The sequence below is a fragment of the Pelodiscus sinensis genome, chromosome 1 (genome assembly GCF_049634645.1).
Source record: "Pelodiscus sinensis isolate JC-2024 chromosome 1, ASM4963464v1, whole genome shotgun sequence".
In the NCBI taxonomy this organism is placed as follows: Eukaryota; Metazoa; Chordata; order Testudines; family Trionychidae; genus Pelodiscus; species Pelodiscus sinensis.
Genome location: NC_134711.1, coordinates 227,135,755 through 227,162,641, shown reverse-complemented (window position 1 = coordinate 227,162,641; position 26,887 = coordinate 227,135,755). Strand labels below are relative to the sequence as shown.

The following is a 26,887-nucleotide window of genomic DNA, read 5'->3' as shown; positions in this document are numbered from 1 at the left end:
GGAAGGCAGGAAGTCTGACTGAGAAACCTGCTGGGCAACTGGCCAGGATTTGTCCAGGTAAGTCTCCTGGCAGAGCCTGTCTCTGGCATCCTAGTCCCTCCCTCAGTCCTGCCACTCCTGCTCCCCTACCCCATGTAACCCAAATCCTCTACCCCCTCTCCTGTGCCCATGCCCCCTCCCAGTGTCTGAACTACTACCTCCTCCCCCAGATCAATTTCCTGTAAGATCTCAACAATTAAAATTCATAAGAGAATGCAAAACAGTGAGCTCCATGACCACATTTCATCTTAGCAAACATCAGCACAAAGAACTGACTCAGGCTTTCTCTTGAAAAGAAAGGTAAAAACTTCAAAGATGTATTAGAAGAACAATTTAGGCAAATGATGTCACTGTGATTGCAAGTGGAAAACTGAAGGAATCAAATGCAGTCTTTTAAAAGTTAAATTTCAGAATGGGGTTTTTATTCATACTGATAATGCACATTTTCTTTCTCTTCTACAAAAATGTAGCCACCCCTTGATGTTGAAACTCTCTCATTCTGCACAGGAGTATACTTACAAAACCCCATTAGTCTCTGCAAAGAAAGATGCCTCAGTGTGAATGATGAGTAAATTGATTTCATCTCCTATTGATGCTTTCTGCTTAGTACCAATGGAAGCTATACTTCTGAAAGGATTACAAGTGATTCTTTCCACACAAAAGCTCCACGGTAATGAACTACTTACATTAAGAACACTCTGTGGTATAGGAATATCATTATATATAAGGTATCTTTATCACAAGATTTAATAAAAGAACAAAAATGCTTTGAATAGTATGCATGCACTTGCTTACAACCACTATTAAGCAAAGAAACACTGCATGCAGCCAGGCAGTCATTGATGGTAAATCAAATGGAGGGCATATGGCATTGCTGCTGGTGGTGGTGACTTTGTTGCTAGGAAAGGCTAATTAAAGTACTTAAAATATTAACTCAATTGTTTTTCCCCATAAATCACACTTGATAGGAAATAGGAAAACACAGTGAACAAACTGTACTGAACTGTTAGCTGAGACTTGACCTCTGAACTGCTAAATGTAAATGTCATGGTCTTCCTCCAAGATCAAGAATTTGTTAGGCAACACAATACGAGACATTCAGAATATCTTCCAGAAAGTACTTGGTGGCTTGATGAGGACCAATTCAGGGTTGCTTGTACTTGACGTTTGTACTATGAGTTTGAACATCAACTCTGCTCTTTAGGTAAAGGAAAATGCCTTGCTGTATCTATATAACCTTTTGATTTCAGAGTGGTAGTTGTGTTAGTCTGTAACTGAGAAAAACTTAAAAAACAACAAAAAGTCCTGCCACACTTTAGAGACTAACAAAAAATATAGCTGGTATCATGAGCTTTCATAGGTACAAAAGAAGAAGTAGGTTGTGCCCACGAAAGCTCATGATAGCAACCTTTGGATTGTTTATAGAAGGTAATTGTGTCTGAGAGAAAGGAAGGCATACATAGTATTTTAAAGTGACTGACAGTTCTGTAAACTGAAGTCCTTAAATTATGCAGAGAGCATTTAGGATTCTAGAGAAGTGGTGGAGACTTCATCCCTAGAGATTTTTAAGTCCTGGCTTGACAAAACCCTGGCTGGGATGATTTAGTTAGGGTTGGTCCTGCTTTGGGCAGGAGGCTGGACTCGATGACCTCCTGAGGTCTCTTCCAGTCCTTGGACTCTATGGCTACGTCTAGACTGGCCACAAATTCTGGAAAAGGGATGCAAATCAGGTAAGTCAGCATAGGGAAATCCACGGGGGATTTAAATATCCCCCGCGGATTAAAATAAACATGTCCGCCACTTTTTTTCCGCTTTCAAGTAGGAATGAGAGATCCTCCTGAAAAGGGCTTTATTCCGGAGGATCGCGCCAGTCTAGACGCTTTTTTTCCGGCTTTTCTCCAAGCCGGAAAAAAAGCGGCGGACATGTTTATTTAAATCCGCGGGGGATATTTAAATCCCCCGCGGATTTCCCTATGCTGACTTACCTGATTTGCATCCCTTTTCCGGAATTTGTGGCCAGTCTAGACGTAGCCTATAGGTATGTCTAGACTACATGGCTCCATTGATGGAGCCATGTAGATGAGTTTAATAGACATAGGAAAATCAAGTGGCGATTTAAATAATCACCATTTCATTGACATCAAAATGGTCACCGCGTTGTGCCGATCAGCTGTTTGGCAGCACAGTGGGGCAGTTTGGATGTGCCACGGTTGACAAGGGAAGCCTTTGTCGACCGCTCCAGTATGCCTCATGAAATGAGGTTTACCGGAGCGGTCAACAAAGGCTTCCCTTGTCAACCGTGGCGCATCCAGACTGCCCCGCTGTGCCGCCAAACCGCTGACTGGCACAGCGCAGTGGCCATTTTGTTGTAAATGAAGTGGCAATTATTTAAATCATCGCTTCATTTTCCTAAGTCTAGTCAACTCATCTACATGACTCCGTCGATGGAGCCATGTAGTCTAGACATACCCTATGATTCTATTTTGTTGCCCAGTCACCCATTTTTGAATGATTCTTTTGTAGCTCTTTGCAGTCTATCTGGGACTTAACTATCGTGAGTAGTTTTTGTATCATTGCAAGTTTTGCCACCTCATTCTTTACCCCTTTAAAAAAAAACCCTTAAAAAACAACAAATAGCCATGCAGCACCTTAGAGACTAACAAAAATATACATGGTATCATGAGCTTTCATGGGCACAACCCACTTCTTCAGACGAATGAACCAAGGGGTCTACAGGTAGTAGAGCTAAATATTTGGACCCTTTATTTGTATCTCTTGACTCCTTACTACATTCATCTGAAGAAGTGGATTGTGCCCACGAAAGCTTATGATACGATCTACATTTTTTTTTAGTCTCTAAAGGTGCTGCAGGTCCATTCAGTATTTTTTTAAAATTTGTTCAGTTACAAACTAACATTGCTACCCTTCTGAGACTCTTTTTCCAAATAATTTATGAATATGTTGAATAGGACTGGCCCCAGAACAGACCCCTGGGGAATACAACTCTTTATCTCTCTCCATTCTAAAAACTGACCATTCTTTCCTGCTCTTTATTTCTCATCGTTAAACCAGTTACCAGTCCATGAGAGGACCTTCCCTCTTATCCCATGGCAGCTTACTTTGCTTAAGAGCCTTTGGTGACATACCCTGTCAAAGGCTTTCTAAAAATCTAAGTACACTATATCCACCCTCTTCCACATGCTTGATACCCTTAACTAATTCTAGTAGATTGGAAAGTCATGATTTCCCTTTACAAAAACCATGTTGACCTTCCCCCCCCCACCACCAAATTATGTTAATCTATATGTTTATATGGCATAATTTATATATCTAAAATTTATACAACTCACAAAGCTTGTATGATGTTACAAGCTATGTTTAGCACTTTTCAATAATGCATGATATTTTAAGGAAAGTAATAAAGAAAAACACCATATTCACTTTGTATTTCAGCAGTATTTAAAGGTGGAATGTAATTATCATTGCTGGACTATAGCCAGGACACAAAACATCACAAATGTTCCATAAGAATATATAATACGATATATTTAATGGAGTTATTTAGTAGAAAAATACAGTTGCAAAGGTTAATATTTAAACTCAAGAGATAATGCTTATAACAAGAAAACAAAGTAAATTAACAGAAAACTCTCCATTTTGGAGTTCAAAACAATAATGTGACCATGGACATGGATCTCTCTCACCCATGTAATGATTTCCTGTTTGCCTGAAGAAAAAGTAAATGTATAGTTCTCACACAGCACCTCAAGCAGAAAGAGAAAATTGAGATCTGGTTCATCTCTTTTTCTGTAGGGACCAGGTAGTTCTCCTGCATTCTGTTACGTTGTATTTAACCCCTTTAAAGTGGTGCTTTACCCAACTTCAACAGCATTCATGCTCTATAGAGTGCAAATTCACCTCCTTTCTGGAATTTGACTCAATTATCCTGAAATTTGCAATAAAATGGAAAAATCAGTTCTAAACTTCTCTTCAGGCTTAGTTGTTGCTTGGGTTTCTACTGCAAGTCTAGTCAATCATCTCTCTTACATACAATAGGGTGAATGAGACACCTGGACCTGTGAAACCACATAAGCTTTCCATAGAAGGGTCAACACCTGGTAACATGGATGGGTGCTCCCGGCAAACACTTGCTCATTTTGTGTGTCCAGTTCCTGTGGTCACAGTTCAAGATGGATGTTGATAAATAGAATAAGCTTCAGAGAATTATCACAGGAATGATTAAAGGACTGAGGAGTGCAAAGAGTGCAATCTATTTAGTTTTACAAACAGAAGGTTATGGATTTGATCACAGTCTATAAATATCTACATGGAGAACAAAAATTGGATAATGGGCACTGCAGTTTTGGAGGCAAAGACATAGTGTGAGCTAATGCCTGGAAGGTGGACATAGACAAATTCAGACTGAAAATATGGCATTAATGTCTTAGAGTGAGTGCAATCAACCACAGCAACAATTTATCCAGGGCTATGGTGGATTCTTAATTTCTGGCAATTTTCAAATTAAGAATGGATGTTTTTCTCAAAGTTATCTTCTAGTTAAATTAAGAATTAATTCAGGGAAGTCCTATGACCTGCATGAGACAGAAGGCCTGATTACATGATCAAAATGTTTCCTTCTGGACTTTTAATATATGAACTTGTGCTTGGTAATAATTGATGCTGATAAATTATTTTAAATGAGTAGAAACCTATCAAAAATAAGAATGAATATGCTAAATGTCAAATGCAAACCCTGCAAATTGTGTTTAGGAATCCTTTGATATTAAAGACACGGTTATTGAATTATCTCTGTGGACTGTCAAAATCACAGCAGACAGCCGACTGGTGGATTCTGCTATAAATAAAAATTCACTTATCTATCTCTTATTTTTAATGCATAAATAAAGCACATGTGCACCAAGTTTTCATAAATAAATGCCAAAAAATGTTTATGTATGAGGAGCTTACAGCATGCTGTTCTAGCTGAAATAAATGTTTCAGTGAGCATGATTTATTCAAATGTTATGTTAAGTAAGCATTCAATATTCCTTTATGTAATTCTGATGCCTAAGTTACATGTGAGTATGATAGTTTTATAACTTCCTTGAGGTTTCATTGCATCCCTGGATATTCCTTTTTTTCTATCATCAGCAGTGCACAGGCCCACTGATCGGAGAGGTAGGAAAGGGATAAAGGGGGCTACTGCTCTGGGGCCCAGCTATTCAAACACCCAAATCTTCCAGCTGCTGCTGCAGCTATGACATCAGTGGTGGTGGTCAGAGCCCTGGTTCCTTTAAATCACCATTGGATCTCCAGGTGGCACGCTCCAGGTGACACTGAATGTCTGATGGGAGGAAGTTAGCCTTCCCAGCTCCTTCCTTCTGCCCAAGGCTCCCCCGTGTCCAGGAGTGCGGAGCTAGGACCCCACCACCACCACCTTGCCAGAAATTCTGTCGGCCCCTCTGACAGTGCAGAGAGCATAATGTCATACAGGACAAAAACTGTCAGTACAACATATTTGAGGGCCAGTTCTATGAAGTGCCAAACACCCTCTATTTCCTTTTAAGTCAACATGACCTGTGGATGCTTAGCATCACTCAAGACCATGAATCAGAAATCTACATATTGATTTACATTACGGGATCAAGTACAAAGGATATTAATGACTAAGTGTAAAAATGAGACTGTGTCAAGGTATTGATTTGTACTTACTCTCAGTTTAATTTATTAGTGCTCTCAACATATATGGGATGAAACTATGTTTGGTGTGATTTCAAAGGACTTTACATGATGAATTTTGTAAACAAAATTCATTTGATGCACTTTCTTTTTATAATTTTTTTTTTCAAAAACATATGCTCCTGAATTAACTCTGAATGTGCCACTAAAGCTGTTACCAAGCCTTCAGAGATCCTATAGATTTCATCTGCATGTGCTGCATATATATACGTACGCAGGTGAAAGCTGTAGGATCTCTGAAGGGTTGGTAACTCTGTGTGTGTGTGTGTGTCTTACAGTTTCCGATTCTCTTTTTTAAAGTAGGTGAGTACGTATACATTTAAAATAATACAGTGGACAGCTGCAGCTGCACCAGTATAACAAGTCAGTGTAGATACAACCTATGTCAATGAGAGGAGTTCTCCCATCAGCATAGAAATTTCACCATCTCAAGAGGCAGTAGCTAAGTTCATGGAAGAATTTTGGTATATACCTAACACTGTCTACACTAGGGGTTAGGTCAGCAAAGCTACATTTCTCAGGCTACATCTAGACTGCAGGCTTCTTTCGGAAGAAGCTTTTCTGGAAGAGAGCTTCTGAAAAAAAGAGAGTCCACCCAGCAAAAGTGCATCGAAAAAGTGATCTGTTTTTTCGAAAGATAGCATCCAAACTGAATGTGTGCTTAAAATTTGCACTCCTATTTCCTATGGCACTATATGCCCTGTGAGGCTGATCAAAAGTTTGATAATATGTCCTTCTTAACCTTTGGGAGTTACACAATTATTTTGTACAGTATTTTTATTTTTAGAAGTGTTGACTTTCAAATGCATTTGGGCCAAGGGTTTGAAAAGTAACTAATATTTCTGGCTGTCTCAGTTTTTGGATGCTTTATTTGATACTTCAATTAATCCTGTTTTTCAGAAGGTAGTGTTCAGCACTTTGTGAACATCAGGCCCATTTAAGGTATCTCAGGTTGGGGACTCAAAACTGAGCAGCCCAAATAACTATCACTCTAGAAACTCTTGGCCTTAATGCTTGTGTAATCCCTGGAGAATTTTCCACAGACTAGGAAAAACAATGTGTATATTATTATATGGGCCAGTGAGGAACATGATAAACAGCTTTATGAGGCCCTGATCCTGCACCACTGAAAGAAATGGGAGTTTTAACCTAACTGACAGCAGTCCAAAATCAGTACCAGACCCTTAATGCTCTCATTTGTCAAGTAAATATACATTAAAAATTCTAAGCCACCTCCTTAAGCCTCCTTTTAGTTTCATAAATACTTTCCTCCATCTTAAGGAGGAAAATGAGTAATGCGGGTATAATAAAAATATCTTTTTGAAAAGACTTTGTCTATCACTGTAATATCTAAAGGCTTGTCTTCAAGGAGACACCCAAGAAAGTTATCGTGAATCAACTACAAGTGTGAAATCAATCCACATAAGTTAAAGCCCTTAAACACCCATTGGATGTATTCACTCAGGAGCAAAGTGGCATTAGTTTGCTGTAACTTAATCCTAAGGATTAAGACAAAGCCTAAATGCTAACAAGATCTTGATGAGCTATTTTGTTATGAACAAATTTAAAAAAACAATTAATAGTCTTGCAGCACCTTAGAGACTAACTAAACATGTAGATGGTATCATGAGCTTTTGTGGGCACAACCCATTTCTTCAGATGAATGGGGTTTAAGGGATCCAGTTTTCAAGTAAGTAGCACAGAGAGGGGATGGGATAGGGGGAGAAGGAAAAAAAGAAAAAAAAGGGGAAAGAATTCTGAATAATTTGTCAGATATGCCTCCCCTCAGCCCCCCTTTTTTTTTGTTCACTAACATAACTTTCCCGGGTATGTTCACTGTTGAGAACGGTTCTTTAAGTTCTTTAAACCATTCTTTAAACGGTTCTTTAAGCCACGGTTCTTTAAGTGTTCTTGTAAACTGTAGTGCATATCTATTAGAATATTCAGAATTTACCATTCATGCTGTTTGATTGGCCACCTACATTCACACAGAATATTTTCTGTGTCCTTGCTGGATGGTATAACATATATTAACAGGAGCTTCACCAGAAAAAATATCACTGGGTTGTTAAATCCTTTGCAGAGTTGGAAACACTTTAGAAAGCGTAGCACAGCAGAAAATAAAGAGACTTAGGACATTTAAAATATTTTCCTGTCTTTTTTGCACAAGAAGGCATTATAATTACAAATGTGTGCTTGTTTCAGATTTTAAAATATCTGTGAGAGAACAAGAACTGTATAAACTAGATTTATTGGCTATATAGAAAATTCATATTTTGTTACCGTATCTTCTGGCAGATCCCCAACAAGAACCAAAAACTCTTGCAACCCAGAAATATTGCTCACAGTATCCATGACAGCCAAGGATTTGGTAGTCCACACACCACATTCCTTTTGTGGATTAAAAACTTTACATTTTAAACGCTTTAGGACAGGGATTTTTTTCTGTATTCATATAATGGCTTACGCAAAGTGCCCCACAGTCATGGCTGAAGCCTCACTTATCAAAAGAAGGACCAGGAAGTCACTTTTTTCATGAATGGAAAAGATCAGAAGACCTTTTCCCCACCCACTCAAGTAAACTACTTTTTCCTGAAAAATGGGCCTTAGTCAAAACCAAAATTTGTCATGATTTTTTAAAGTGAAAATATTCAGTTTTTTAAATCAGCACAACTGAAAATGTCATTTTAATTGCTATCAATTAGAAAGCAAGGATGATTTAAATGTTTAGATTTTCAGTTTAAAACAACAAAAACATTTTTGTTCATTTTGGTTCATTTTCTATAATATTTTCATGGGAAAAGTAATTTCCTAACCATATTTAATGAACACATACATTTGTCCACACATATATTCATTTTTTGCACAAATATCTATATTTTCATGAATGTAAGCTTCCACCCCACAAACATTTGCACAAACAAAAGCCCATTCCTAAAAAGCCTATGGGAAAGTCAGTTAAAAAGGTGTGCCAATATACATGGCCTGATTGAATCATAAGTTGAATTAAGGAAATATGTTCAAGAAAGCAAGTACTGGAAAAAATGCTAATCTTAGACCCAATCAAAATTATCAACAAGATAAAAACCTTACACTGTTCCAACTTATGAATCTAACAAAGTGGATTTTACCCATGAAAATCGATGTTCAAATAAATCCTTTAGGGTATGTCTACACTAGCCCACTTTATTTCCCAATATCCTGGGCTTTATTTGCATCTTCCCATCCGGGCACCATTTTTAAATCCCCCTAGTCCGAACTAACCGCCCGCGGCTACACGCGACAGTCAAACGTTAACTCGAACTAAGTCCTTAGTTCGAGTTAACTGTTACACCTTATTCCACGATAAGGTGTAACAGTTACGAGGTATAACAGTTAACTCGAACTAAGGACTTAGTTCGAGTTAACCTTTGACTGTCACGTGTAGCCGTGGGAAGTTAGTTCGGACTAGGGGGATTTAAAAATGGCGCCCGGACGGAAACATGCAAATAAAGCCCGGGATATTTAAATCCCAGGCTTCATTTGCAACTTTGAATGCCTACATTAGCCTCCCTAGTTCAAACTAGGGGGCTAGTGTAGAAATACCCTCAGTCTTTAAGGTCGTGTCTACATTAGGAAATTATTTCAAAGTAACTTATTTTGAAATAATAACTCCCAAAATAACTATTTTGAAATAGCATGTCCACACTACAGGGAAGCCTTGAAATTAGTGCTAGGCAGGCTCCCTTAATGTGGACACGCTACCTCAACTTAGAGCCCCAGAAGGACTGATGAGTAATTACCTTGAATGATGCTGTGGAGTAGTTATTTTGAAATAGCAGCAGTGGAGTGTTCACACTACTACCATTTCAAAATAACTATTTTGAAAGTAGCGTTATTTCTCATGGAGAGCAGGAGTTGTTATTCTGAAAAATAATCAGCTCCTTATTTTGAATTAACAGGCTTGGTAGTGTGGACGCTCCACTTGTTATTTGTGTAGACCAGAGGACTCCTTGTTGTTTTTGCAGATGCAGGCTACCCTACTGAGACTTCTCATTTTGAAAGCAAAGATCAAAACAATCATTCTAAATCCCTCTATATGTAACCTCTGTGCCAAGTAGCACCAGTAGGAGCCGGGGTTGGGTTCAATATCTATGGGTTCCTCTCCATCTGTCCAACAGAGAACTGGCTCGAGCCTCCCCTCTCCACCCCCCAGTAACCTGGGAAATTCACACAATACATCTCTGGGAGGCAATGCTCTGGGCATCTCTGGGAGGCAATGCTTCCCTACTCACAGACACAGAGTCTGAATGTAAAAAAGAAACCTTTAATAAAAAGAGCAGGGAGTAATGTGGCATTAATTTAGAAAAACACCACAGACAGAGTTCGTAGAAACCACCACAAACAGAATTCATAACAAAAACCATGAGTAACTGTCCCAGCTCAAGTAAGTTGGGCAATGTCCTTTTCCTCTTTGGCTCTCAAGTCCAGAAATGTAGATGTCCCCTTCAAATGCCCAACCCTTCTCTGCACCCCACTGAGTCACTGCCCTTGGTCAGGGCAGACCAGACTTCAGAGGTGCATCTGCAGAGTTCACCTCCCATTCTGAGTTGAGGTGGAGGGAAGGTAGAAGGCATCTCACCCACTCCACTGATCACTCGCCATCCAACTGCTCGCTGCTTTTGGGTGCCTCTTTGCTGGCCCTTCGTCGCTCTTGCTGCCACCATTCTGCTTGCTGCTTCTCATGCTTCTTCATTGGTTGCCCTTGCTGTTGCTGCTCTGCTGGCGGCTCCTAATGCCTCTCCATCACTGCCCTGCTAGCTTCTGCTCATTGCACCTTCCGCTGGCTTGTGGTAGATTTGGCTCTGGGCTAAACCTAGTGATTTCAGCTCTCCGTGATTTCAACTCTTGGCCCAAAGCACAGTCCAGCCACAAGAGATTCCAGCATCTTCATGGAGCCTCTCTTTAATTCTATCATTGAAACAGTGGGAAGAAACAGGTTGGACCAGTCTTACAGCTCACATCTGGAGGGCATGCAGCCTAGTGGCCCTCTCCCCAGTTTAATCCACAGGACTCTGAAGGAGCAGCCTCAGTCCATTCAAGTGTATTTACACTAACAGGGTCTCTCCTTTGAACTGAGCTAAAAACAGTCTGACTTTTCTGCATTGCACATTGCCACAATAACTGTAAGCATTGGTGGTCATCTCTTACAATTCCTGCATTCATTGTTAACATGGTTTGTGACCCCCCCATAACAGCCAAGTTGGTTACAATGGACAAAACACCATTTCAACAATTGACTATATAGCAGGCCTAAGCAAGCAGAATGAACAGTATTTACATAACCACACCCAGGATTTCTTTCTCATTCCAGCCTGAACTGTGTTTACATAACTGTTGAATACCTAGCAGATCTAAGCAAATGTAATGGATATACCACACCCATGATTCCTTTCCCATTCCAAGTGGCTATAATGGAAGCATTGATTCAGACCCTCCTTACATATATATACATATATAAAAAATCTTGTGGGATGACAGAGTGACATCATCACGTCGCTCTGCATCCACAGGTTTCGCCCTGCGCAGACACTGTTCGAATGCTGGCAAAGCCGCTTGGCAGCCCAGCCTGGGCAGATTCCACCTCCCAAGGGTCCTTTCCACTCAACTCTGGCTGCTGCTTTCCAGGCAGCCTGTCCTCGCACCCAGGGGCTGCTTCAGCTGGTGTGAGGTTCACTCTCACCAGGAATGGAGGCAGCCTCCTACAACCTCGGGTACCATGACTTGCTCCAGGGCAACACCGCTGTTGTTCTTGGCGCTCATGGGCTGCTGGGCCTAATAGGCTCAGGAGAAGCACCAGGTACAGGGCCAGGCACTCCCACATTCCTGGCTTCCCGCTGCCCCATCCTCCACCATGCGCTGAGTGGCTATGTCCTGAGCCCAGTGCTGAGCTGCCCCAGTGAGACCCAAACCCAGCCTGTTTCCCAAGCCCAGACTGGCTCCCTCCCATCAGCCATAAGTGGGACTGCAGCAACAGGTGGTGCTTCTGTAAGGTAGGTGAGGAGGCACCCAGCAGCACTGACCTGAGTGGCCCAGTCCCCCTTTGCCTGGCATTGCAGCATCACCCTCCCCTTCCCAGTTGGAGTACCAGTTCTGGCTTTCCATTGTGGGTGCAGGGTGTTAAAGAAAGCCCCAAGCCTTGCTATGCGGGGAAGAAATTCTCCCCCACACGGGCTGGGGGAACAGCAGTGCATAAGCACACTGCCTGGAGGCTTTCCCTGTGTTCCCATTGGCCAGAATCCAGTTAATGGGAGCAGCAGGAGGCCAAGCCTGAATTCAGTTCACAAAGCCTTGAACCTCAGTCCTTCCCTCCCCCTCCCCTGCATGGGGCTGGAGCACTGGGGGAGTGAAGTGTTTCAACTGGGGGCCACATCAGTGAGGGTTGAGAGTTTTTGGAAGGGTTTTTTTCTCACTTGTGTGGTCCCCAACTGATTTTTCTGTGGGTCAGTGGCCCCTGATCCAAAAAAGTTTTCCCACCCCTGCCGTAAATTAAGACAATGTTGAAACCTTTTTTGTGTTAGACATAATATTTTACTTTATTTCAAATGAAACCTGGCCAACGAGGTCCCACTTGGGGCGCAGCCCCCATCTGGCTGCAGCATCCTGTCTCCAGACCTTATCCTGTGGCAGGCTCTGTTGTCCAGCCAACATCTGGCTGCAGAAAGGGCTGGTGGTAGCCCCCACTCCTACTGCAGCATGGGTAAGAGGAGAGGCCACAATCTGGCTGTGGCAGACAGAAGAGTTTGGCATGCGGAGCGAGCAGGGGGCACAGCTCCCTAGTAATCTTTAACTTTATAATTATTGTGAAAGGTGGAGCCCTTATAAAATCAAATAAAATTGACTCAGAAAGTGTTAGGAAACTTGAATGTAAAATCACAACTCATATTCTCCTTATGTTATTCTTCAGAACTGTGCTGAATATTTAAAGTATTTGTTTCTTTTGGGACATCTAAGCACATCATATCATTGCCTCAAGAAGTATTTTATATAGAACATAGAATCATAGAACTGAAAGGGACCTCAAGAGATCATCGAGTTCAGTCCCCTACCTTCATGGCAGGACCAAGCAACATCTAGGCTATCCCTGACCCTAGATCAACATTTAGACTATCAGCAGTTACACAGTTACACAACAGTCTTTTTAACATTCCTCCTTGGTATCAGCCCAAACAATAGATTTTAAATGGGCAAGGGACACTCATTTATCCACAACCTTCCCTTAAACATCATAAAGTTCTGGTGCAAAGGATCATTAGGATCTGATGCAAAAGATCAAAATTATGTCAATAGCTAAATGTATATATCTCCTCATTCTCTCTAGTTAACATTAAGGTGTAAAGTGAGAGAACTGTACAGTGAAGCTAAGTAGTTCTGGCACTCTATGGAAGAGCAAGAAGACACTCTTTATCTGAAAAGTAACTTGAAAGTACTAACACCATTTATATTTTACAGGTTTTTATAAAACATGAATAGATATAAATTATTTAGTTAAATGTTCTAAATATAATGGAACACTCCACCCTACTCTCTTTTATTGCACGAGACTTATTTTTTAAATTTAGAGTGGTTTTAATATTTGGTCAAGATCTCATTGTGTTCATTTATCCACTAGAGTAAGTTTGCTGCATAGCTTTGTTTATAATCAACTTTAGATAAGTGGTGCTTCCAGTAGATAACACAAAAAAGTACCATGCACAGTATGTTTTCTGATTGGTCTAGAGGCTATAACAATAATAACAATAAAATACCAGATACTAACGATATAGCACCCTTCATCTAAAGGCCACAAGGGATATACAAACTTTCATTAATGAAGCCTCTAAGTCCTCTGTTTATACCCATTTAGAAGATGGGGAAATTGAACACTGATGGATTAAATGATTTACCAAGTTCTAAAGTGAACCAGTAACAGAGATGGGAATAGAACCCAGCTGTTTTGACAGCCTGCTAGCTTAATCTTAAATAATCTTAAAAGTGGCTCTAGTCTCATTGTATAATGCAGCCCTCATGTGTTTTCTAAAACATCCCTAATGATGTTGAAGTGTGAAAAATGATTTACTCAAGTAACTGTTCTATAGCCCTTCTAAGATTTTAATAGCCTTATAGTTACATGTATTTATCTTATGATGGACCACTTATTTTACATCCAGGGTGTCATTTTAAAAGAGACATGTATTATTATTATTATTAGATATCTTAAATCTTAATGAAGCATTTCAGTAGACATATCCATGATGGGAATAAAATGTACTTAGCTGAAACAGATCTAGTTTACTTCTTGCCTAAGACTGAAGCTTTTAATAGAGAATTTCCATGGCAAAGTTATGTCTTATCATTAAGTTTCTGAGACCCTCATTACTTTTTGAAGGTTTAAATGCACAGTCTTTAAACCAGCTTCAAGCTGAAAAAAGTCACAAACTTGTTGTTTTAATCAACATATAACTACTTTTCTTCTTGATGGGAGCCTTTCATTTCTAAATGACATTGCCACACATCCATTGTAATTAATCTGCAGAGAAGGAACCAAAGTTGACAGTTTGCATATTCCATTATGACATGTGCTAGTATCTTTTCCAGTTTCCCTTCTGAAAAGACTATGACGTTGGCTTCCATAGCAAATATTTTTTAAAGCTTACTTTTTAACCTATGCCTTTATCAGTATCTTTTTATGAACCTTTTACATATGATTCAGTCAGAACATTTTTTTTAAATGAGATGTTTGAAAACATAATGTGGTGACAAGCTATATTTTGAAGTTAGATAACAGGTGGATACCAGAAGCCAGATTGTGCCAGGCAAACACAAGCTTGCCATGGAGGCTATTCAAAGCTGTACAGTCCTACGCCAACCACAGGAAGCTTTTTGCCTCCTAGAGTTGCATGCACCTTTTCAAGGCATTATGTGCTCCCCTCTGTGGATGACCACCTCTGAAGGCCATTATGGAAAGAGGGCCAGGTTATGGCTTACTGCCCCTGAAATTGGCTTGTGAGACTAAGAGTTACTGGGGAACAGGCCCAGAATTCAGCAAAGTGCACGTGCTACACCTGTGGCTAGACTGTCCCTGGGAAGATTGAAACAAAAGACAGGACTATGCAGCATTTAAAGACTAACAAGATGGTTTATTAGGAGATTTGATCTGAGGAAGTGGGTCTGGCCCACGACAGCTCATCACCTAATAAACCATTTTGTTAGTCTTTAAAGTGCTGCATAGTCCTGCCATTTGTTTCAGCAAGACCAGACAAACACGTCTACATCTCTATTACTATTCCCTTTGGAAGAGAAAGAGAGAGAGAGAGAGAGAGAGAGAGAGAGTGTGTGTGTGTGTGTGTGTGTGCGCACGCGCGCGCGTGTATGTGTATGTGTAGGGGCATTTCTTGCACAGCATGGTCTTATACTGTTATACACCATACTGTTATACACCATGCTGATATATTATCCTAAGAAGAGACTGTTAGGGGGAGGAAATAGAATAGTCCTTGAAATTGTCTTTAACTTTGTAATCTGCTATTACAATAACAGTGATTAGTCCTGACATCCACATTAGTATGGAGCTGTTTATAACGTTGATGGTGATTTAATATGTTGAAAGCCAAGATGAGCCCCAGTTAAAACTGAAAAGCATTCTTAAGTTAGTCCAATTTCTCATCCAAAAAGCCCTGAAGAACATGTGAATTTGACTGATTTCATGAAGTGTGCTATTTAAACCGAGGGCACTCTGGGCCACATGGTCTTCTTTTGTTTTGTCCTTTTAATTCCATGTGTTCCTTTTAACAAGTACTAAACACTAAGGCTCTGTCTACACTGGCATACATTTCCGGAACTGCTTAAAACGGAATACAGGGTGTTGTGTGCCTGACAAACTGTTTTATTGAGCTGCTGGGATGCTGCAGTGAAAACAAGCTGAAGATCTCTTCATTGAAATCTCATTTCTGAGTATCCTTTTCATGTTTTCATTTCTGCAGAACAGAGTGGGCATGGGCAAACCACTTCATAGTGTGTTTTTCAGTGTAAGGTGGCAGCGGTTTAATTCACAAAGTAACATAGGTCAAAGTTCCATCCATGACAGCAGTTGTGTGCCTATTGCTTATATTCTGGACTTGATGTACACAGCTAATAACACCAATGATTTGTATTCATAAGTGATGAACAGGGAGAACTTTACAGATTCTTAGAAACTTTGTCATGGGAATAATTTTCCATACATTATGTCAGTCAACTAGGATGAGAGTGATCTATCCTAGCAATCAGGTATTGGGCACCAAATATCAGCAGTCAGAAACTGGAGCCATGGCTCAAGCCAGAAGGCAGAGCCAAGTTTCAAGCTGGAGCCAGCAGTCAGAAGCCAGAGCCATGGGTCAAGCTTGAGGTCAGGAACTGGAACAAGCAAGATAGTAGGCAAAGAGAGAAACAAGGCTTGGTCCAAGGCAGCAACAGTCACAGTGATGGTAGCCAGTTAGGGAGCCTGGCTCTGCTGCAAGCCCTGATTGCTGACTCATGAGCAGATGAGTTGAACTCACATGAGTGGAGTTACTCATGGGCATAATTGCTTGCAAGATCAGGTAACAATAAAGTAACATCTGCAGAAGCGATCCATTGTGATGAATAGCACTTTGATATTTCTCAGTAAAAGCAGCAAGCACAACTGCTTTGAAAAATTCTACATTAAACTCCACTTTCCATATTCCTTTTGACCATTTTCTGCCTTAATTTACACTACTGCAACTTTGTTGTCTTGAATAGGGTTCAGATATCTCAGAGGGGATTGTGATATGAAAGTTTAGAGAGCTGTAGACACATATAAAGATAAAGTATGTTTCTTTATGAGGAAACTATACCATTTTCCTCTTGTATGTGCCCCTTAAGTTTTGAGTGGGTACCCTCATTATTTCAAATCCTCCTCTACTTTAATGTCACTCTCACTGGTCCACAATCTCCTTTTACATATGTGCTGTCAGTATAGAATGATACATAGATCAGGTCCAAAGTTAGTTAACAGCAGAAACATGTTGATTGAGACACAGATGACGTGATGTGCTGCATAGTTCATGGCTGCCAAGAAAGAAATATCTGCATTTTTACAAAGCAAGAAGGAGGCAAACAAGAAAGTCACAGTTTATACCATTATTGGGGGTTTATGATTCATTGGATGAAATTCTATGGACTCTAATACAGGTGGTCAGAATAGATGATCCCTTCTGACCTCAACATTTAAGAAATCTATTGGCTTCATTTTCGTTTTCATTATGCTATGTAACTCCCATTGACTTTGGTGGTACGCATCTAAGGGTAGAAATTGATCTTCTCTGTGGAAATAAGAAAGGTCTTCCTGATCTGTTCTGTCCAAACATATGTTCAGTGTTCAATAAACAGCTAGTCTAATATGTGGAGATGGATTTACGTGGGTGCTGCTAGCAGAGTACAAAAAGCCTATCTTTGAAACAGAAAATGCACGCCTTCATTCTTTTCTAACCTGAATAAACACAGAATATCAACCTAGTCTGGGATGAACTTTATCAGATGCTTATGGATTTTGGACTTGAATCACCACAGATAATGAGCAAAACCATTTCTTTTGTTTTCTAAAAAACACACATATCAAAACCAGGCCAAATATTACATAACTCCATTAAACAATGTTTACAGACACCAACATGATAGGTCACATAAAAACTAGTTCAGTTCATAGCATGCATACCAGACAAGAGAAAAGTATATTACATGGTTTTTTTGACTGTTCATAGCATTGTGTAGGAGGTATGCACAAACTAAAAGATGGTATGTAATTACTAGAGCTGTTGATTAATTGCAATGAACTCATAATAAAGTAAAAAAATTAATCATGATTTAAAAACTAATTGGCTACGTCTACACTGGCCCCTTTTCCGGAAGGGGCATGTAAATTTCACTAGTCGTCGTAGGGAAATCCGCGGGGGATTTAAATATCCCCTGCGGCATTTAAATAAAAATGTCCGCCGCTTTTTTCCGGCTTTTAAAAAAGCCGGAAAAGAGCGTCTAGACTGGCCCCGATCCTCCGGAAAAAGTGCCCTTTTCCGGAGGCTCTTATTCTTACTTCAAAGTAGGAATAAGACCCTCCGGAAAAGGGCACTTTTTCCGGAGGATCGGGGCCAGTCTAGACGCTCTTTTCTGGCTTTTTTAAAAGCCGGAAAAAAGCGGCGGACATTTTTATTTAAATGCCGCGGGGGATATTTAAATCCCCCGCGGATTTCCCTACGACGACTAGTGAAATTTACATGCCCCTTCCGGAAAAGGGGCCAGTGTAGACGTAGCCATTGTGATTAATCACAGTTTTAATTTCATTGTTAAATAATAGAATCCCAATTGAAATTTATGAAATATTTTCTACATTTTAAAATATATTGGCTACATTTTCAAATATATTGACTTCAATTACATCACAGAATACAAAGTGTACAGTGCTCACCTCATATGATTATTTATTATTACACATATTTGCACTGTAACCCCCCAAAGTAATAGTATTTTCAAATTCATATCATACAAGTACTGTAGTGAAAGAGCAACATACAAATGTAGATTTTTTGTTACATATCTGCACTCTAAAACAAAACAGTGTAAAACTTTAGAACCTACAAATCCACTCAGTTACCTTTCTTTGTAGATTTGGCAAAACATAAACAACATAATAATGTGAGAGTTCTAAAGATCTGATTACATAATTTTTCATTTGTAAGTTCAACTTCCATGATATAGAGATTGCACTCTAGTACTTGTAATGTGGTAATTAAGAATACTATTTGCAAATATTTGTAATAAAAATACATATAAAATAATCCTTGTACATTTTGTATTCTGTGTTGTAATAGAAATCAATACATTTGAAAATGTTGAAGACATCCAAAACATTTAAATAAATAGTATTCTAGTATATTTAACAGTGCAATTAATTGCATGATTAATTGTGATTTTTTTAAATTGTGCAATTAATCATGATTAATGTAATTGCTTGACAGCCCTACTAATTACCCTTTCACTTCACTGGGAAGCATGCCTTTGACCTAGGAACCTCCTTATGTCAACTGGAACAGAGAATAATGGGCACATATAGCTTTATAGGGATTCCCTGGGTCAAACACACATATAATTTAGCAAAGGCTAGGTTGTGAAGTTTCTACGGGTCATCATAACCATTATAAAATGTAAGTGAGGATAACAGTTTAAGGAGTTATGTACTTCTACTAAATATATGTTCTGAAGGTCTGCGAGTTAAAGCTAATCACCAGGAGGAAACAAATACGTTCCTTGAAGAGGGGCAGGATATGTGTCTCTATCGATCTAAGATAGGCTGAATGTGCAGGAGGAAGGGTGTCTAGTTTATGTACAAAGTTCACAGGAATGTTTTGACATTATCTGTGGTTCCAGAAGCACACCCTGGGTATCTTTCACGTAAAAAGCAAGCTGACAGTGGGCTTACTTCATGAACAGAGGACCATAGTCAAATCTAGTTGTAATACAATAGATATATTTTGCTGTTATGACTTTCTTCTTGCCATCACTTGAACCTCTGTTCTTTGTTAAATAAACTTACACATATAGAATCGTAAAATACTAGGACTGGAAGGGACCTCGAGAGGTCATCGAGTCCAGTCCCCTGACCTCATGGCAGGACCATATACTGTCTAGACCATCCCTGATAGACAGTTATCTAACCTACTCTTAAACAGCTCTAGAGATGGGGATTCCAAAACCTCCCTGGGCAATTTATTCCTGTGTTTGACTACCCTGACTGTTAGGAACTTTTTGCTAATGTCCAACCTAAACCTCCCTTGATGCAGTTTAAGCCCATTGCTTCTCATTCTATCCTCAGAGGCCAAGATGAACAAGTTTTCTCCCTCCTCCTTATGACACCCTTTTAGATCCCTGAAAACAGCTATCATGTCCCCCCTCAATCTTCTCCTTTCTTAACTAAACAAACCCAATTCTTTCAGCCTTCCTTCATAGGTCATGTTCTCTAGACCTTTAATCATTCTTGTCGCTCTTCTCTGGACCCTCTCCAATTTCTCCATATCTTTCTTGAAACGTGGTGCCCAAAACTGGACAGAAGACTCCAACTGAGGCCTAACTAGCGCAGAGTAGAGAGGAACAATGACTTCTCGTGTCTTGCTCACAACACACCTGTTAATGCATCCCAGAATCATGTTTGCTTTTTTTGCAACAGCATCACACTGCTGACTCATATTCAGCTTGTGGTCCACTATAACCCCTAGATCCCTTTCTGCCTTACTCCTTCCTAGACAGTCACTTCCCATTCTGTATGTGTGAAACTGATTGTTCCTTCCTAAGTGGAGCACTTTGCATTTCTCTTTATTAAACTTCATCCTGTTTTCCTCAGACCATTTCTCCAATTTGTCCAGATCATTTTGAATTATGACCCTATCCTCCAGAGCAGTCGCAAACCCTCCCAGCTTGGCGTCATCTGCAAACTTAGTAACTGTACTTTCTATGCCAATATCTAAATCGTTGATGAAGATATTGAACAGAGCCAGTCCCAAAACAGACCCCCGCAGAATCCCACTTGTTATACCTTTCCAGCAGGATTGAGAACCATTAATAACTACTCCCTGAGTACAGTTATCCAGACAGTTATGCACCCACCTTATAGTAGCCCCATCTAAGTTGTATCTGCCTAGTTTATTGATAAGAATATCATGTGAGACCGTATCAAATGCCTCACTAACGTCTAGGTATACCACATCCACTGCTTCTCCCTTATCCAAAAGACTCATTATCCTATCAAAGAAAGCTATCGGATTGGTTTGACATGATTTGTTCTTTACAGATCCATGCTGGCTGTTCCCTATCACCTTGCCACCTTCCAAGTGTTTACAGATGATTTCCTTCATTACTTGCGCCATTATCTTCCCTGGCACAGAAGTTAAACTAACTGGTCTGTAGTTTCCTGGGTTGTTCTTATTTCCCTTTTTATAAATGGGCACTATATTTGCCCTTTTCCAGTCCTCTGGAATCTCTCCTGTCTCCCATGATTTTCCAAAGATGATAGCTAGAGGCTCAGATACCTCCTCTATCAGCTCCTTGAGTATTCTAGGATGCATTTCATCAGACTCTGGTGACTTGCAGGCATCTAACTTTTCTAGGTGATTTTTAACTTGTTCTTTTTTAATTTTATCTTCTAAACCTACCCCCTTCCCACTAGCATTCACTATCTTAGGCATTCCTTCAGACTTCTCGGTGAAGACCGAAACAAAGAAGTCATTAAGCATCTCTGCCATTTCCAAGTTTCCTGTTACTGTTTCTTCCTCCTCACTGATCAGTGGGCCTACCCTTTCCTTCGTCTTCCTCTTGATTCTAATTTATTTATAAAAAGTCTTCTTGTTTCCCTTTATTCCCGTAGCTAGTTTGAGCTCATTTTATGCCTTTGCCTTTCTTATCTTGCTCCTGCATTCCTGTGTTGTTTGCCTATATTCATCCTTTGTAACTTGTTCTACTTTCCATTTTTTACATGACTCCCTTTTTATTTTTAGATCATTCAAGATCTCGTGGTTAAGCCAAGGCAGTCTTTTGCCATATTTTCTATCTTTCTGATGCAGCGGAATAGTTTGCTTTTGGGCCCTTAACAATGTCCCTTTGAAAAACTTCCAACTCTCCTCAGCTGTTTTTCCCCTCAGTCTTGATTCCCATGGGACCTTACCTATCAGCTCTCTGAGCTTACCAAAATCCGCCTTCCTGAAATCCATTGTCTCTATTTTGCTGTTCTCCCTTCTACTCTTCCTTAGAATTGTGAACTCTATGATTTCATGATCACTTTCACTCAAGTTGCCTTCCACTTTCAAATTCTCAACCAGTTCCTCCCTATTTGTTAGGATCAAATCTAGAACAGCATCCCCCCTGGTAGCTTTTTCAACTTTCAGAAAAAAAAAGTTGTCTCCAATGCAGTCCAAGAACTTATTGGATAGTCTGTGCCCCGCTGTGTTACTTTCCCAGCATATATCTGGATAGTTGAAGTCCCCTTGGTTTCTTTGTAAAGAAATCTAGTTGATGTATTTTAATCAGAGCTGTATTCTAAGGTGTAACTGGTAAGCTGTGGGGGATTGTAATTTTGAAAACTGCGGGTCTAGTAATTCTCTGGGGATACATCTTCACTGCATGCTTTTTTCAGAATAAGCTATTCCAGAAGAAATACTCCAAAATAGCTTATTTCGAAATAGCACATCTGCACTACAGGGAAGCCTCAAAATTAGTCCAAGTCAGGCTCCCCTAATGTGGACATGCTATCTCGATTTAGAGCCACAGGAAGCACTGGAGAGTAATTACCTAGAATGGCCCTGCTGAGGAGTTATTTTGAAATAGCAGCAATGGAGCATTCACACTACTGCTATTTCGAAATAGCTACTTTGGAAAAGGAGTTATTCCTCACGGAATGAGGTTTACAAAAGTTGGAAAAAGCAGTCTGTTATTTCAAAATTATTTTGAAATAACAGAATTGCTGTGTAGATGCTTGCATTTTGATTTCTAACAAAAGCCAAAACCACATCATGAAGTAGTTATTGTCATGAATGGTTGGATGGGCTGCAGGTTGGTAACAATAGGAATACCTTCTTGGTCATTGCAAAGATCACATAATTTTTTTCACTTACAGAAGTGAATAAAATACTTTAAAATTAAACAGGAAGGCTTAGTATACAGATAGGATGACCATAAACCACAAAGTAACTATTGAAACAATTATTCTGAAACTCACATACAATATAGTATATTGTTCTCTGAAGACAAAGCAAATCCCATTATTCGTAGGATTTGTTACAATTCTCATTGGGTGAAATTCTCCCCTGCACAGAGGTTCAACATGAAGGCCTATTCTGTCACCATTTAATGTCTGATTTAATCTCTCAAAATACAACTTCTGTGCAGAGGGTAAATGTAATTCATTATGAATAACATATTTTGAACATACTGTGTCATGAGGGTAAATGTAATTCATTATGAATAACATATTTTGAACATACTGTGTCATGATGGATAAATTAATTGCTACACAAGGTCAATTCCACTTTACAATAGTACTGTATAAAAATGGCATAAGGAAAATCAGCAATTCTGCTTAGAACCAAAGGAACAAATTCATCCCTGATGTAATTTCATAATTCTCCCATTTGACCCCTTATATTTTATATGTTTTCTACATAGCCGATTTATTTTTCCTGTATCATATCTGTGGTATTGCACAGTAGTTGGTTGATAGCCAAAGCCATTTACTTTGCACTCTGCCTTTGATTGATTATCTTTTGTGTTTTCCTTGCAATTGCCACAATTATATATACAACCACATGAACTCATAGGTCCTGGACTCTGCAGAGTATACAAGGAATGAGATAGTGTAAGTGCTCCACCATCTGACTAAGTGTTTTAACTTCACATACAGAGACCATTCTCTGAGCATGGCTCTTTTCAAAAGATATCAGTGCTGTTTAACACTATGGTTATGTGGAACTATGCTGCCCTCTATCGGTCTAACAACAAACTACAGATATTTACCAAGAAAACTAAATATCAGAAAAAAATGCTGACAGATGGAATTTAGCGAGTATGCTTGTAAACTGACATTTTTCATGACAAGCAGAATATTCTAAAATTAAACTGGTATTTATCAAATGTTCTATTTTAAAGAAAAATGCCCTTTTCTATTTTTTCTTCAAGAAGTTACAAGTGGTCTAATATTTTACTGCCATCCAATTTCAAGAAGTTTTTTTAATGATTTCTCTCTTTGATTTAGTTAAATAAATATTCATCCAAAGCATATGGCTCTGAGGAAAAGATCTAACAAGTTAAAGAAAGTAATGTTAGATTACATCATCATGAAAAGTGGAACACAGAGCAAAAAATGTGTAACTCTTACTAGTTAAAATGAAGAATCTAGGCCAGCACCTTTAATTATGTTTTTTATTTAAGAGGGAGAAAATTTGCTTTATCACCTTTACATATAATTAATGCAGAGTATTAAAAATCAATGTCAAAGCAAAATCAAGGATCAGATTTAAAGCCACAAATGCAAGAAAACTATCGTTAAAGACTATTCTTAACCCATTTCATTTTGTATAGATATTTTAGAACACAAAATGGTATTCTGTTATTAATACCCATTCATAATTTCATATCAATTTATGTTACTAATGTACAACAAGAAAATATAAGGGATTGGCTCTGCATTTAAGACTTCCATAGATGCTATGTTTAACAGAAAATGCATAAGCACCACAGATGAATAAAAAAGAAGGTTACACTCATGAAGCCCAATCTTCAACATGAGTTTTGTTAAGTGAGAACTGCAGGATCTGGCAATGAACTCTAAATTTGCTTGCCTTTGGGACTTTCAGTCAGACTCTTAGCTATATTCGTGTATGCACCAGCATGATCCTGATCTACAAAACCAACGAGAGTTTTGCCATTGACCTCAACAGAGGCAGGATAAGTCTTATATTTTCCTTGTTTAATTTCCTTGATCTTTCTTTATGGGTATTTTAAAAAGAAAAAAAAATGTTCCATTGCTCCATTATGGTGTCTGAAGGCCACATATCTTATCACTAGATCTATAATGGTGTGCTATTAAATCTTGGTGCATTTTTGTATGGTGCACTCACACTACTATATCATCACAATTCTTTTGAACTCTTAGGGCACATCTATACTTATCACAAAATCGATGCTCCAGAGGTCGATCTGATATATACCTGTAAATCAAGTGCCAAGGGCAGCCCTCACTGGTGTCTGGTACTCTTCCTTTTTCAAGGAGTAAAGGAAACCGATAGGAGCACTTGTAGACCCTGCCATGGCTCAGCTTAAGGTAAAATGACTCCACCTACACATTTTGTGCAGTTGGAATTATGTACCTTAAACTGACCTTCCAGGTCCTGTGTAAACCTGGCCTTACAGATTTATTAAATGGTTTCATGCATAGTGACAAGAATACTCCAAATATTCTGCATGGCAGAGGTTTATTCACTTTTGCACGTTATCCTAAGTATATATTCACAGTAAAATATTTAAGTTATCACAGTGTCTTCTGAAATATGTAACACAAGTAACATGTAATAAGGAATTATATTACAACTATTAACTATGCTAGTACAAACTGCCACTTAAATATTTAAAACTTTAGAGCAGTATAGGCCATCAATCATCTACAAAATTTCATTTTAAACTGGAGTGCCTATAATGGGAATCTTAACAGGTCTTTAAATATAGTAATTCTATGTAGTACAATTACATCAGCACAGACTTTACATTTCTGAACAAGAAAAAAAGGCAATCGAATGAAACACCTCTACAAAATGAAGGCCAAAAAATAAAGCCCACTTACTCTCTGTGAAGGGATTTCTATGACATGCCTCTTGCACTAGGCACAGAAGGTATGTTCCTCATCAGTCAGTTGCCCTTGGAGTTAATGGAGAGCTCTTTTCATGAAGGACTGACCTTTTTATCCGGTGGGTTGAGGCAGTATGTTTTGCTGTCTTAGGGGACATCATTATGGAGAGGTGGCAATAGCATGTGTGTGCATGTGGGTATCAAAGGAGCTGGAAAAAGATGCCTTCCTTATTTCAGCATACACAGAAGTCTCTAGGTATACCACATACCTATTAAATACTAAATTAATACATGTCATTAAAATATACTAGGGTTTGGTATAGGAAGGACCTCCAGGATCATCTATATTTTATTAAGTGCTTTTTAAAGCTTCAAGCCTATTGTCAGCATTCAGTAAACAATAATAGGGAGATGTAGTGGTCCCAGGATAAGGCATGCATATCAATAAATGTGTTTTTCTTTTCATAGAGTCATAGGGTTAGGAGGAACCATAAGGGTCTAACTCAGTGCCAAGATGCAGGATTCATGGTGCCTAAAACATCGAAATATCCACCTTGCCTTTGGTCATTAAAATGATTCTTGAGCATTGCACCCAGCCCTGAAACTTGGAGTGGTTCAGACATTCCAAACAGTACGCAAATCCACTGCCCGGTGCAATTTATTCTGCAGCCTCCTCATTCCATACGCCTGAGACTGCACTGGGGAGACAGGAGTCTGTCCCAATCCCATCCCGCAAATTGCCTCCGGAAGAGACATGGTGACTACTGGCCTGCCTGCCTATTTCTGCTATGGGCATGGTGGCCTCTGTGGGCTCCCAGCTACCTGGTGAGTTGCTCATCTTGCAGCTGGGAATACACAGTGCACAGTGTTGCCAAGTCTGCCTTTTTCCTGCAGACCTGGGCAATTTTAAAATGCCAGTTGCAGTTTGTTTTATTTTTGAATGAGAAATGGGTTTGGGGCTAGTTTGTTGATAGACTGCTACATTTTGGGCTGGGATCAGAACGAGGGAAAAGGGGGCAGCCTGTGCTGTGAGAGTCCCTGAGGAGTTGGAAAGGGGCAGTGCCTGGGATGTGTGTATGTCCTCCAGGGGGAAGGAACTCAGTTAGTGGTCAGTGCCTAGGGGCAATGTGGGGAGGGAGAAGGAATAGTGCCTGTGCTGTGAATCCTATGGAGCAGTGCCTGGGGTGTGAGAGTGGTGAAGGGCGATAGTGCCTGTGCTGTGTGTCCTGGAAGAGGGAGAGTGCTTGTGCTGTGTCCCAGAGGGGGGTAGTGCCTCTACTGTGTGTGCGTGTTTGTGTGTGTGGGGGGAGGGGGATCCTTGAGCTGTGTGTCCCGAGGGGGGCAGTGCCTGTGCTGTGTCCCGTGGCGGAAGGGGGGGAGCAGTGCTTGTGCTGTGTGTGTGTGGGGGGGGAAGTGCCTGTGCTGTGTGTCGGGGGGGGGTGCCTGTGCTGTGTATGTGGGGGGGCAGTGCCTATGCTGTGTGTCGGGGGGGGGCAGTGCCTATGCTGTGTGCCGGGGGGGGGATGTGCCTGTGCTGTGTATGTGGGGGGGCAGTGCCTGTGCTGTGTGTCGGGGGGGGGGCAGTGCCTATGCTGTGTGTCGGGGGGGGGGATGTGCCTGTGCTGTGTATGTGGGGGGGCAGTGCCTGTGCTGTGTGTGTGGGGGGGGGGGCAGTGCCTGTGCTGTGTGTGTGGGGGGGGGGCAGTGCCTA

At 40.0% G+C, this 26,887-nt stretch overlaps 1 protein-coding gene across 1 annotated transcript in view; it reads right to left on the bottom strand.

The window, feature by feature from the left end:
• Window positions 1-26,887, bottom strand: part of GABRB3 (gamma-aminobutyric acid type A receptor subunit beta3) — a 282,050-nt gene that overhangs the window by 175,452 nt on the left and 79,711 nt on the right. The gene's annotated exons all lie outside the window — the stretch shown is intronic.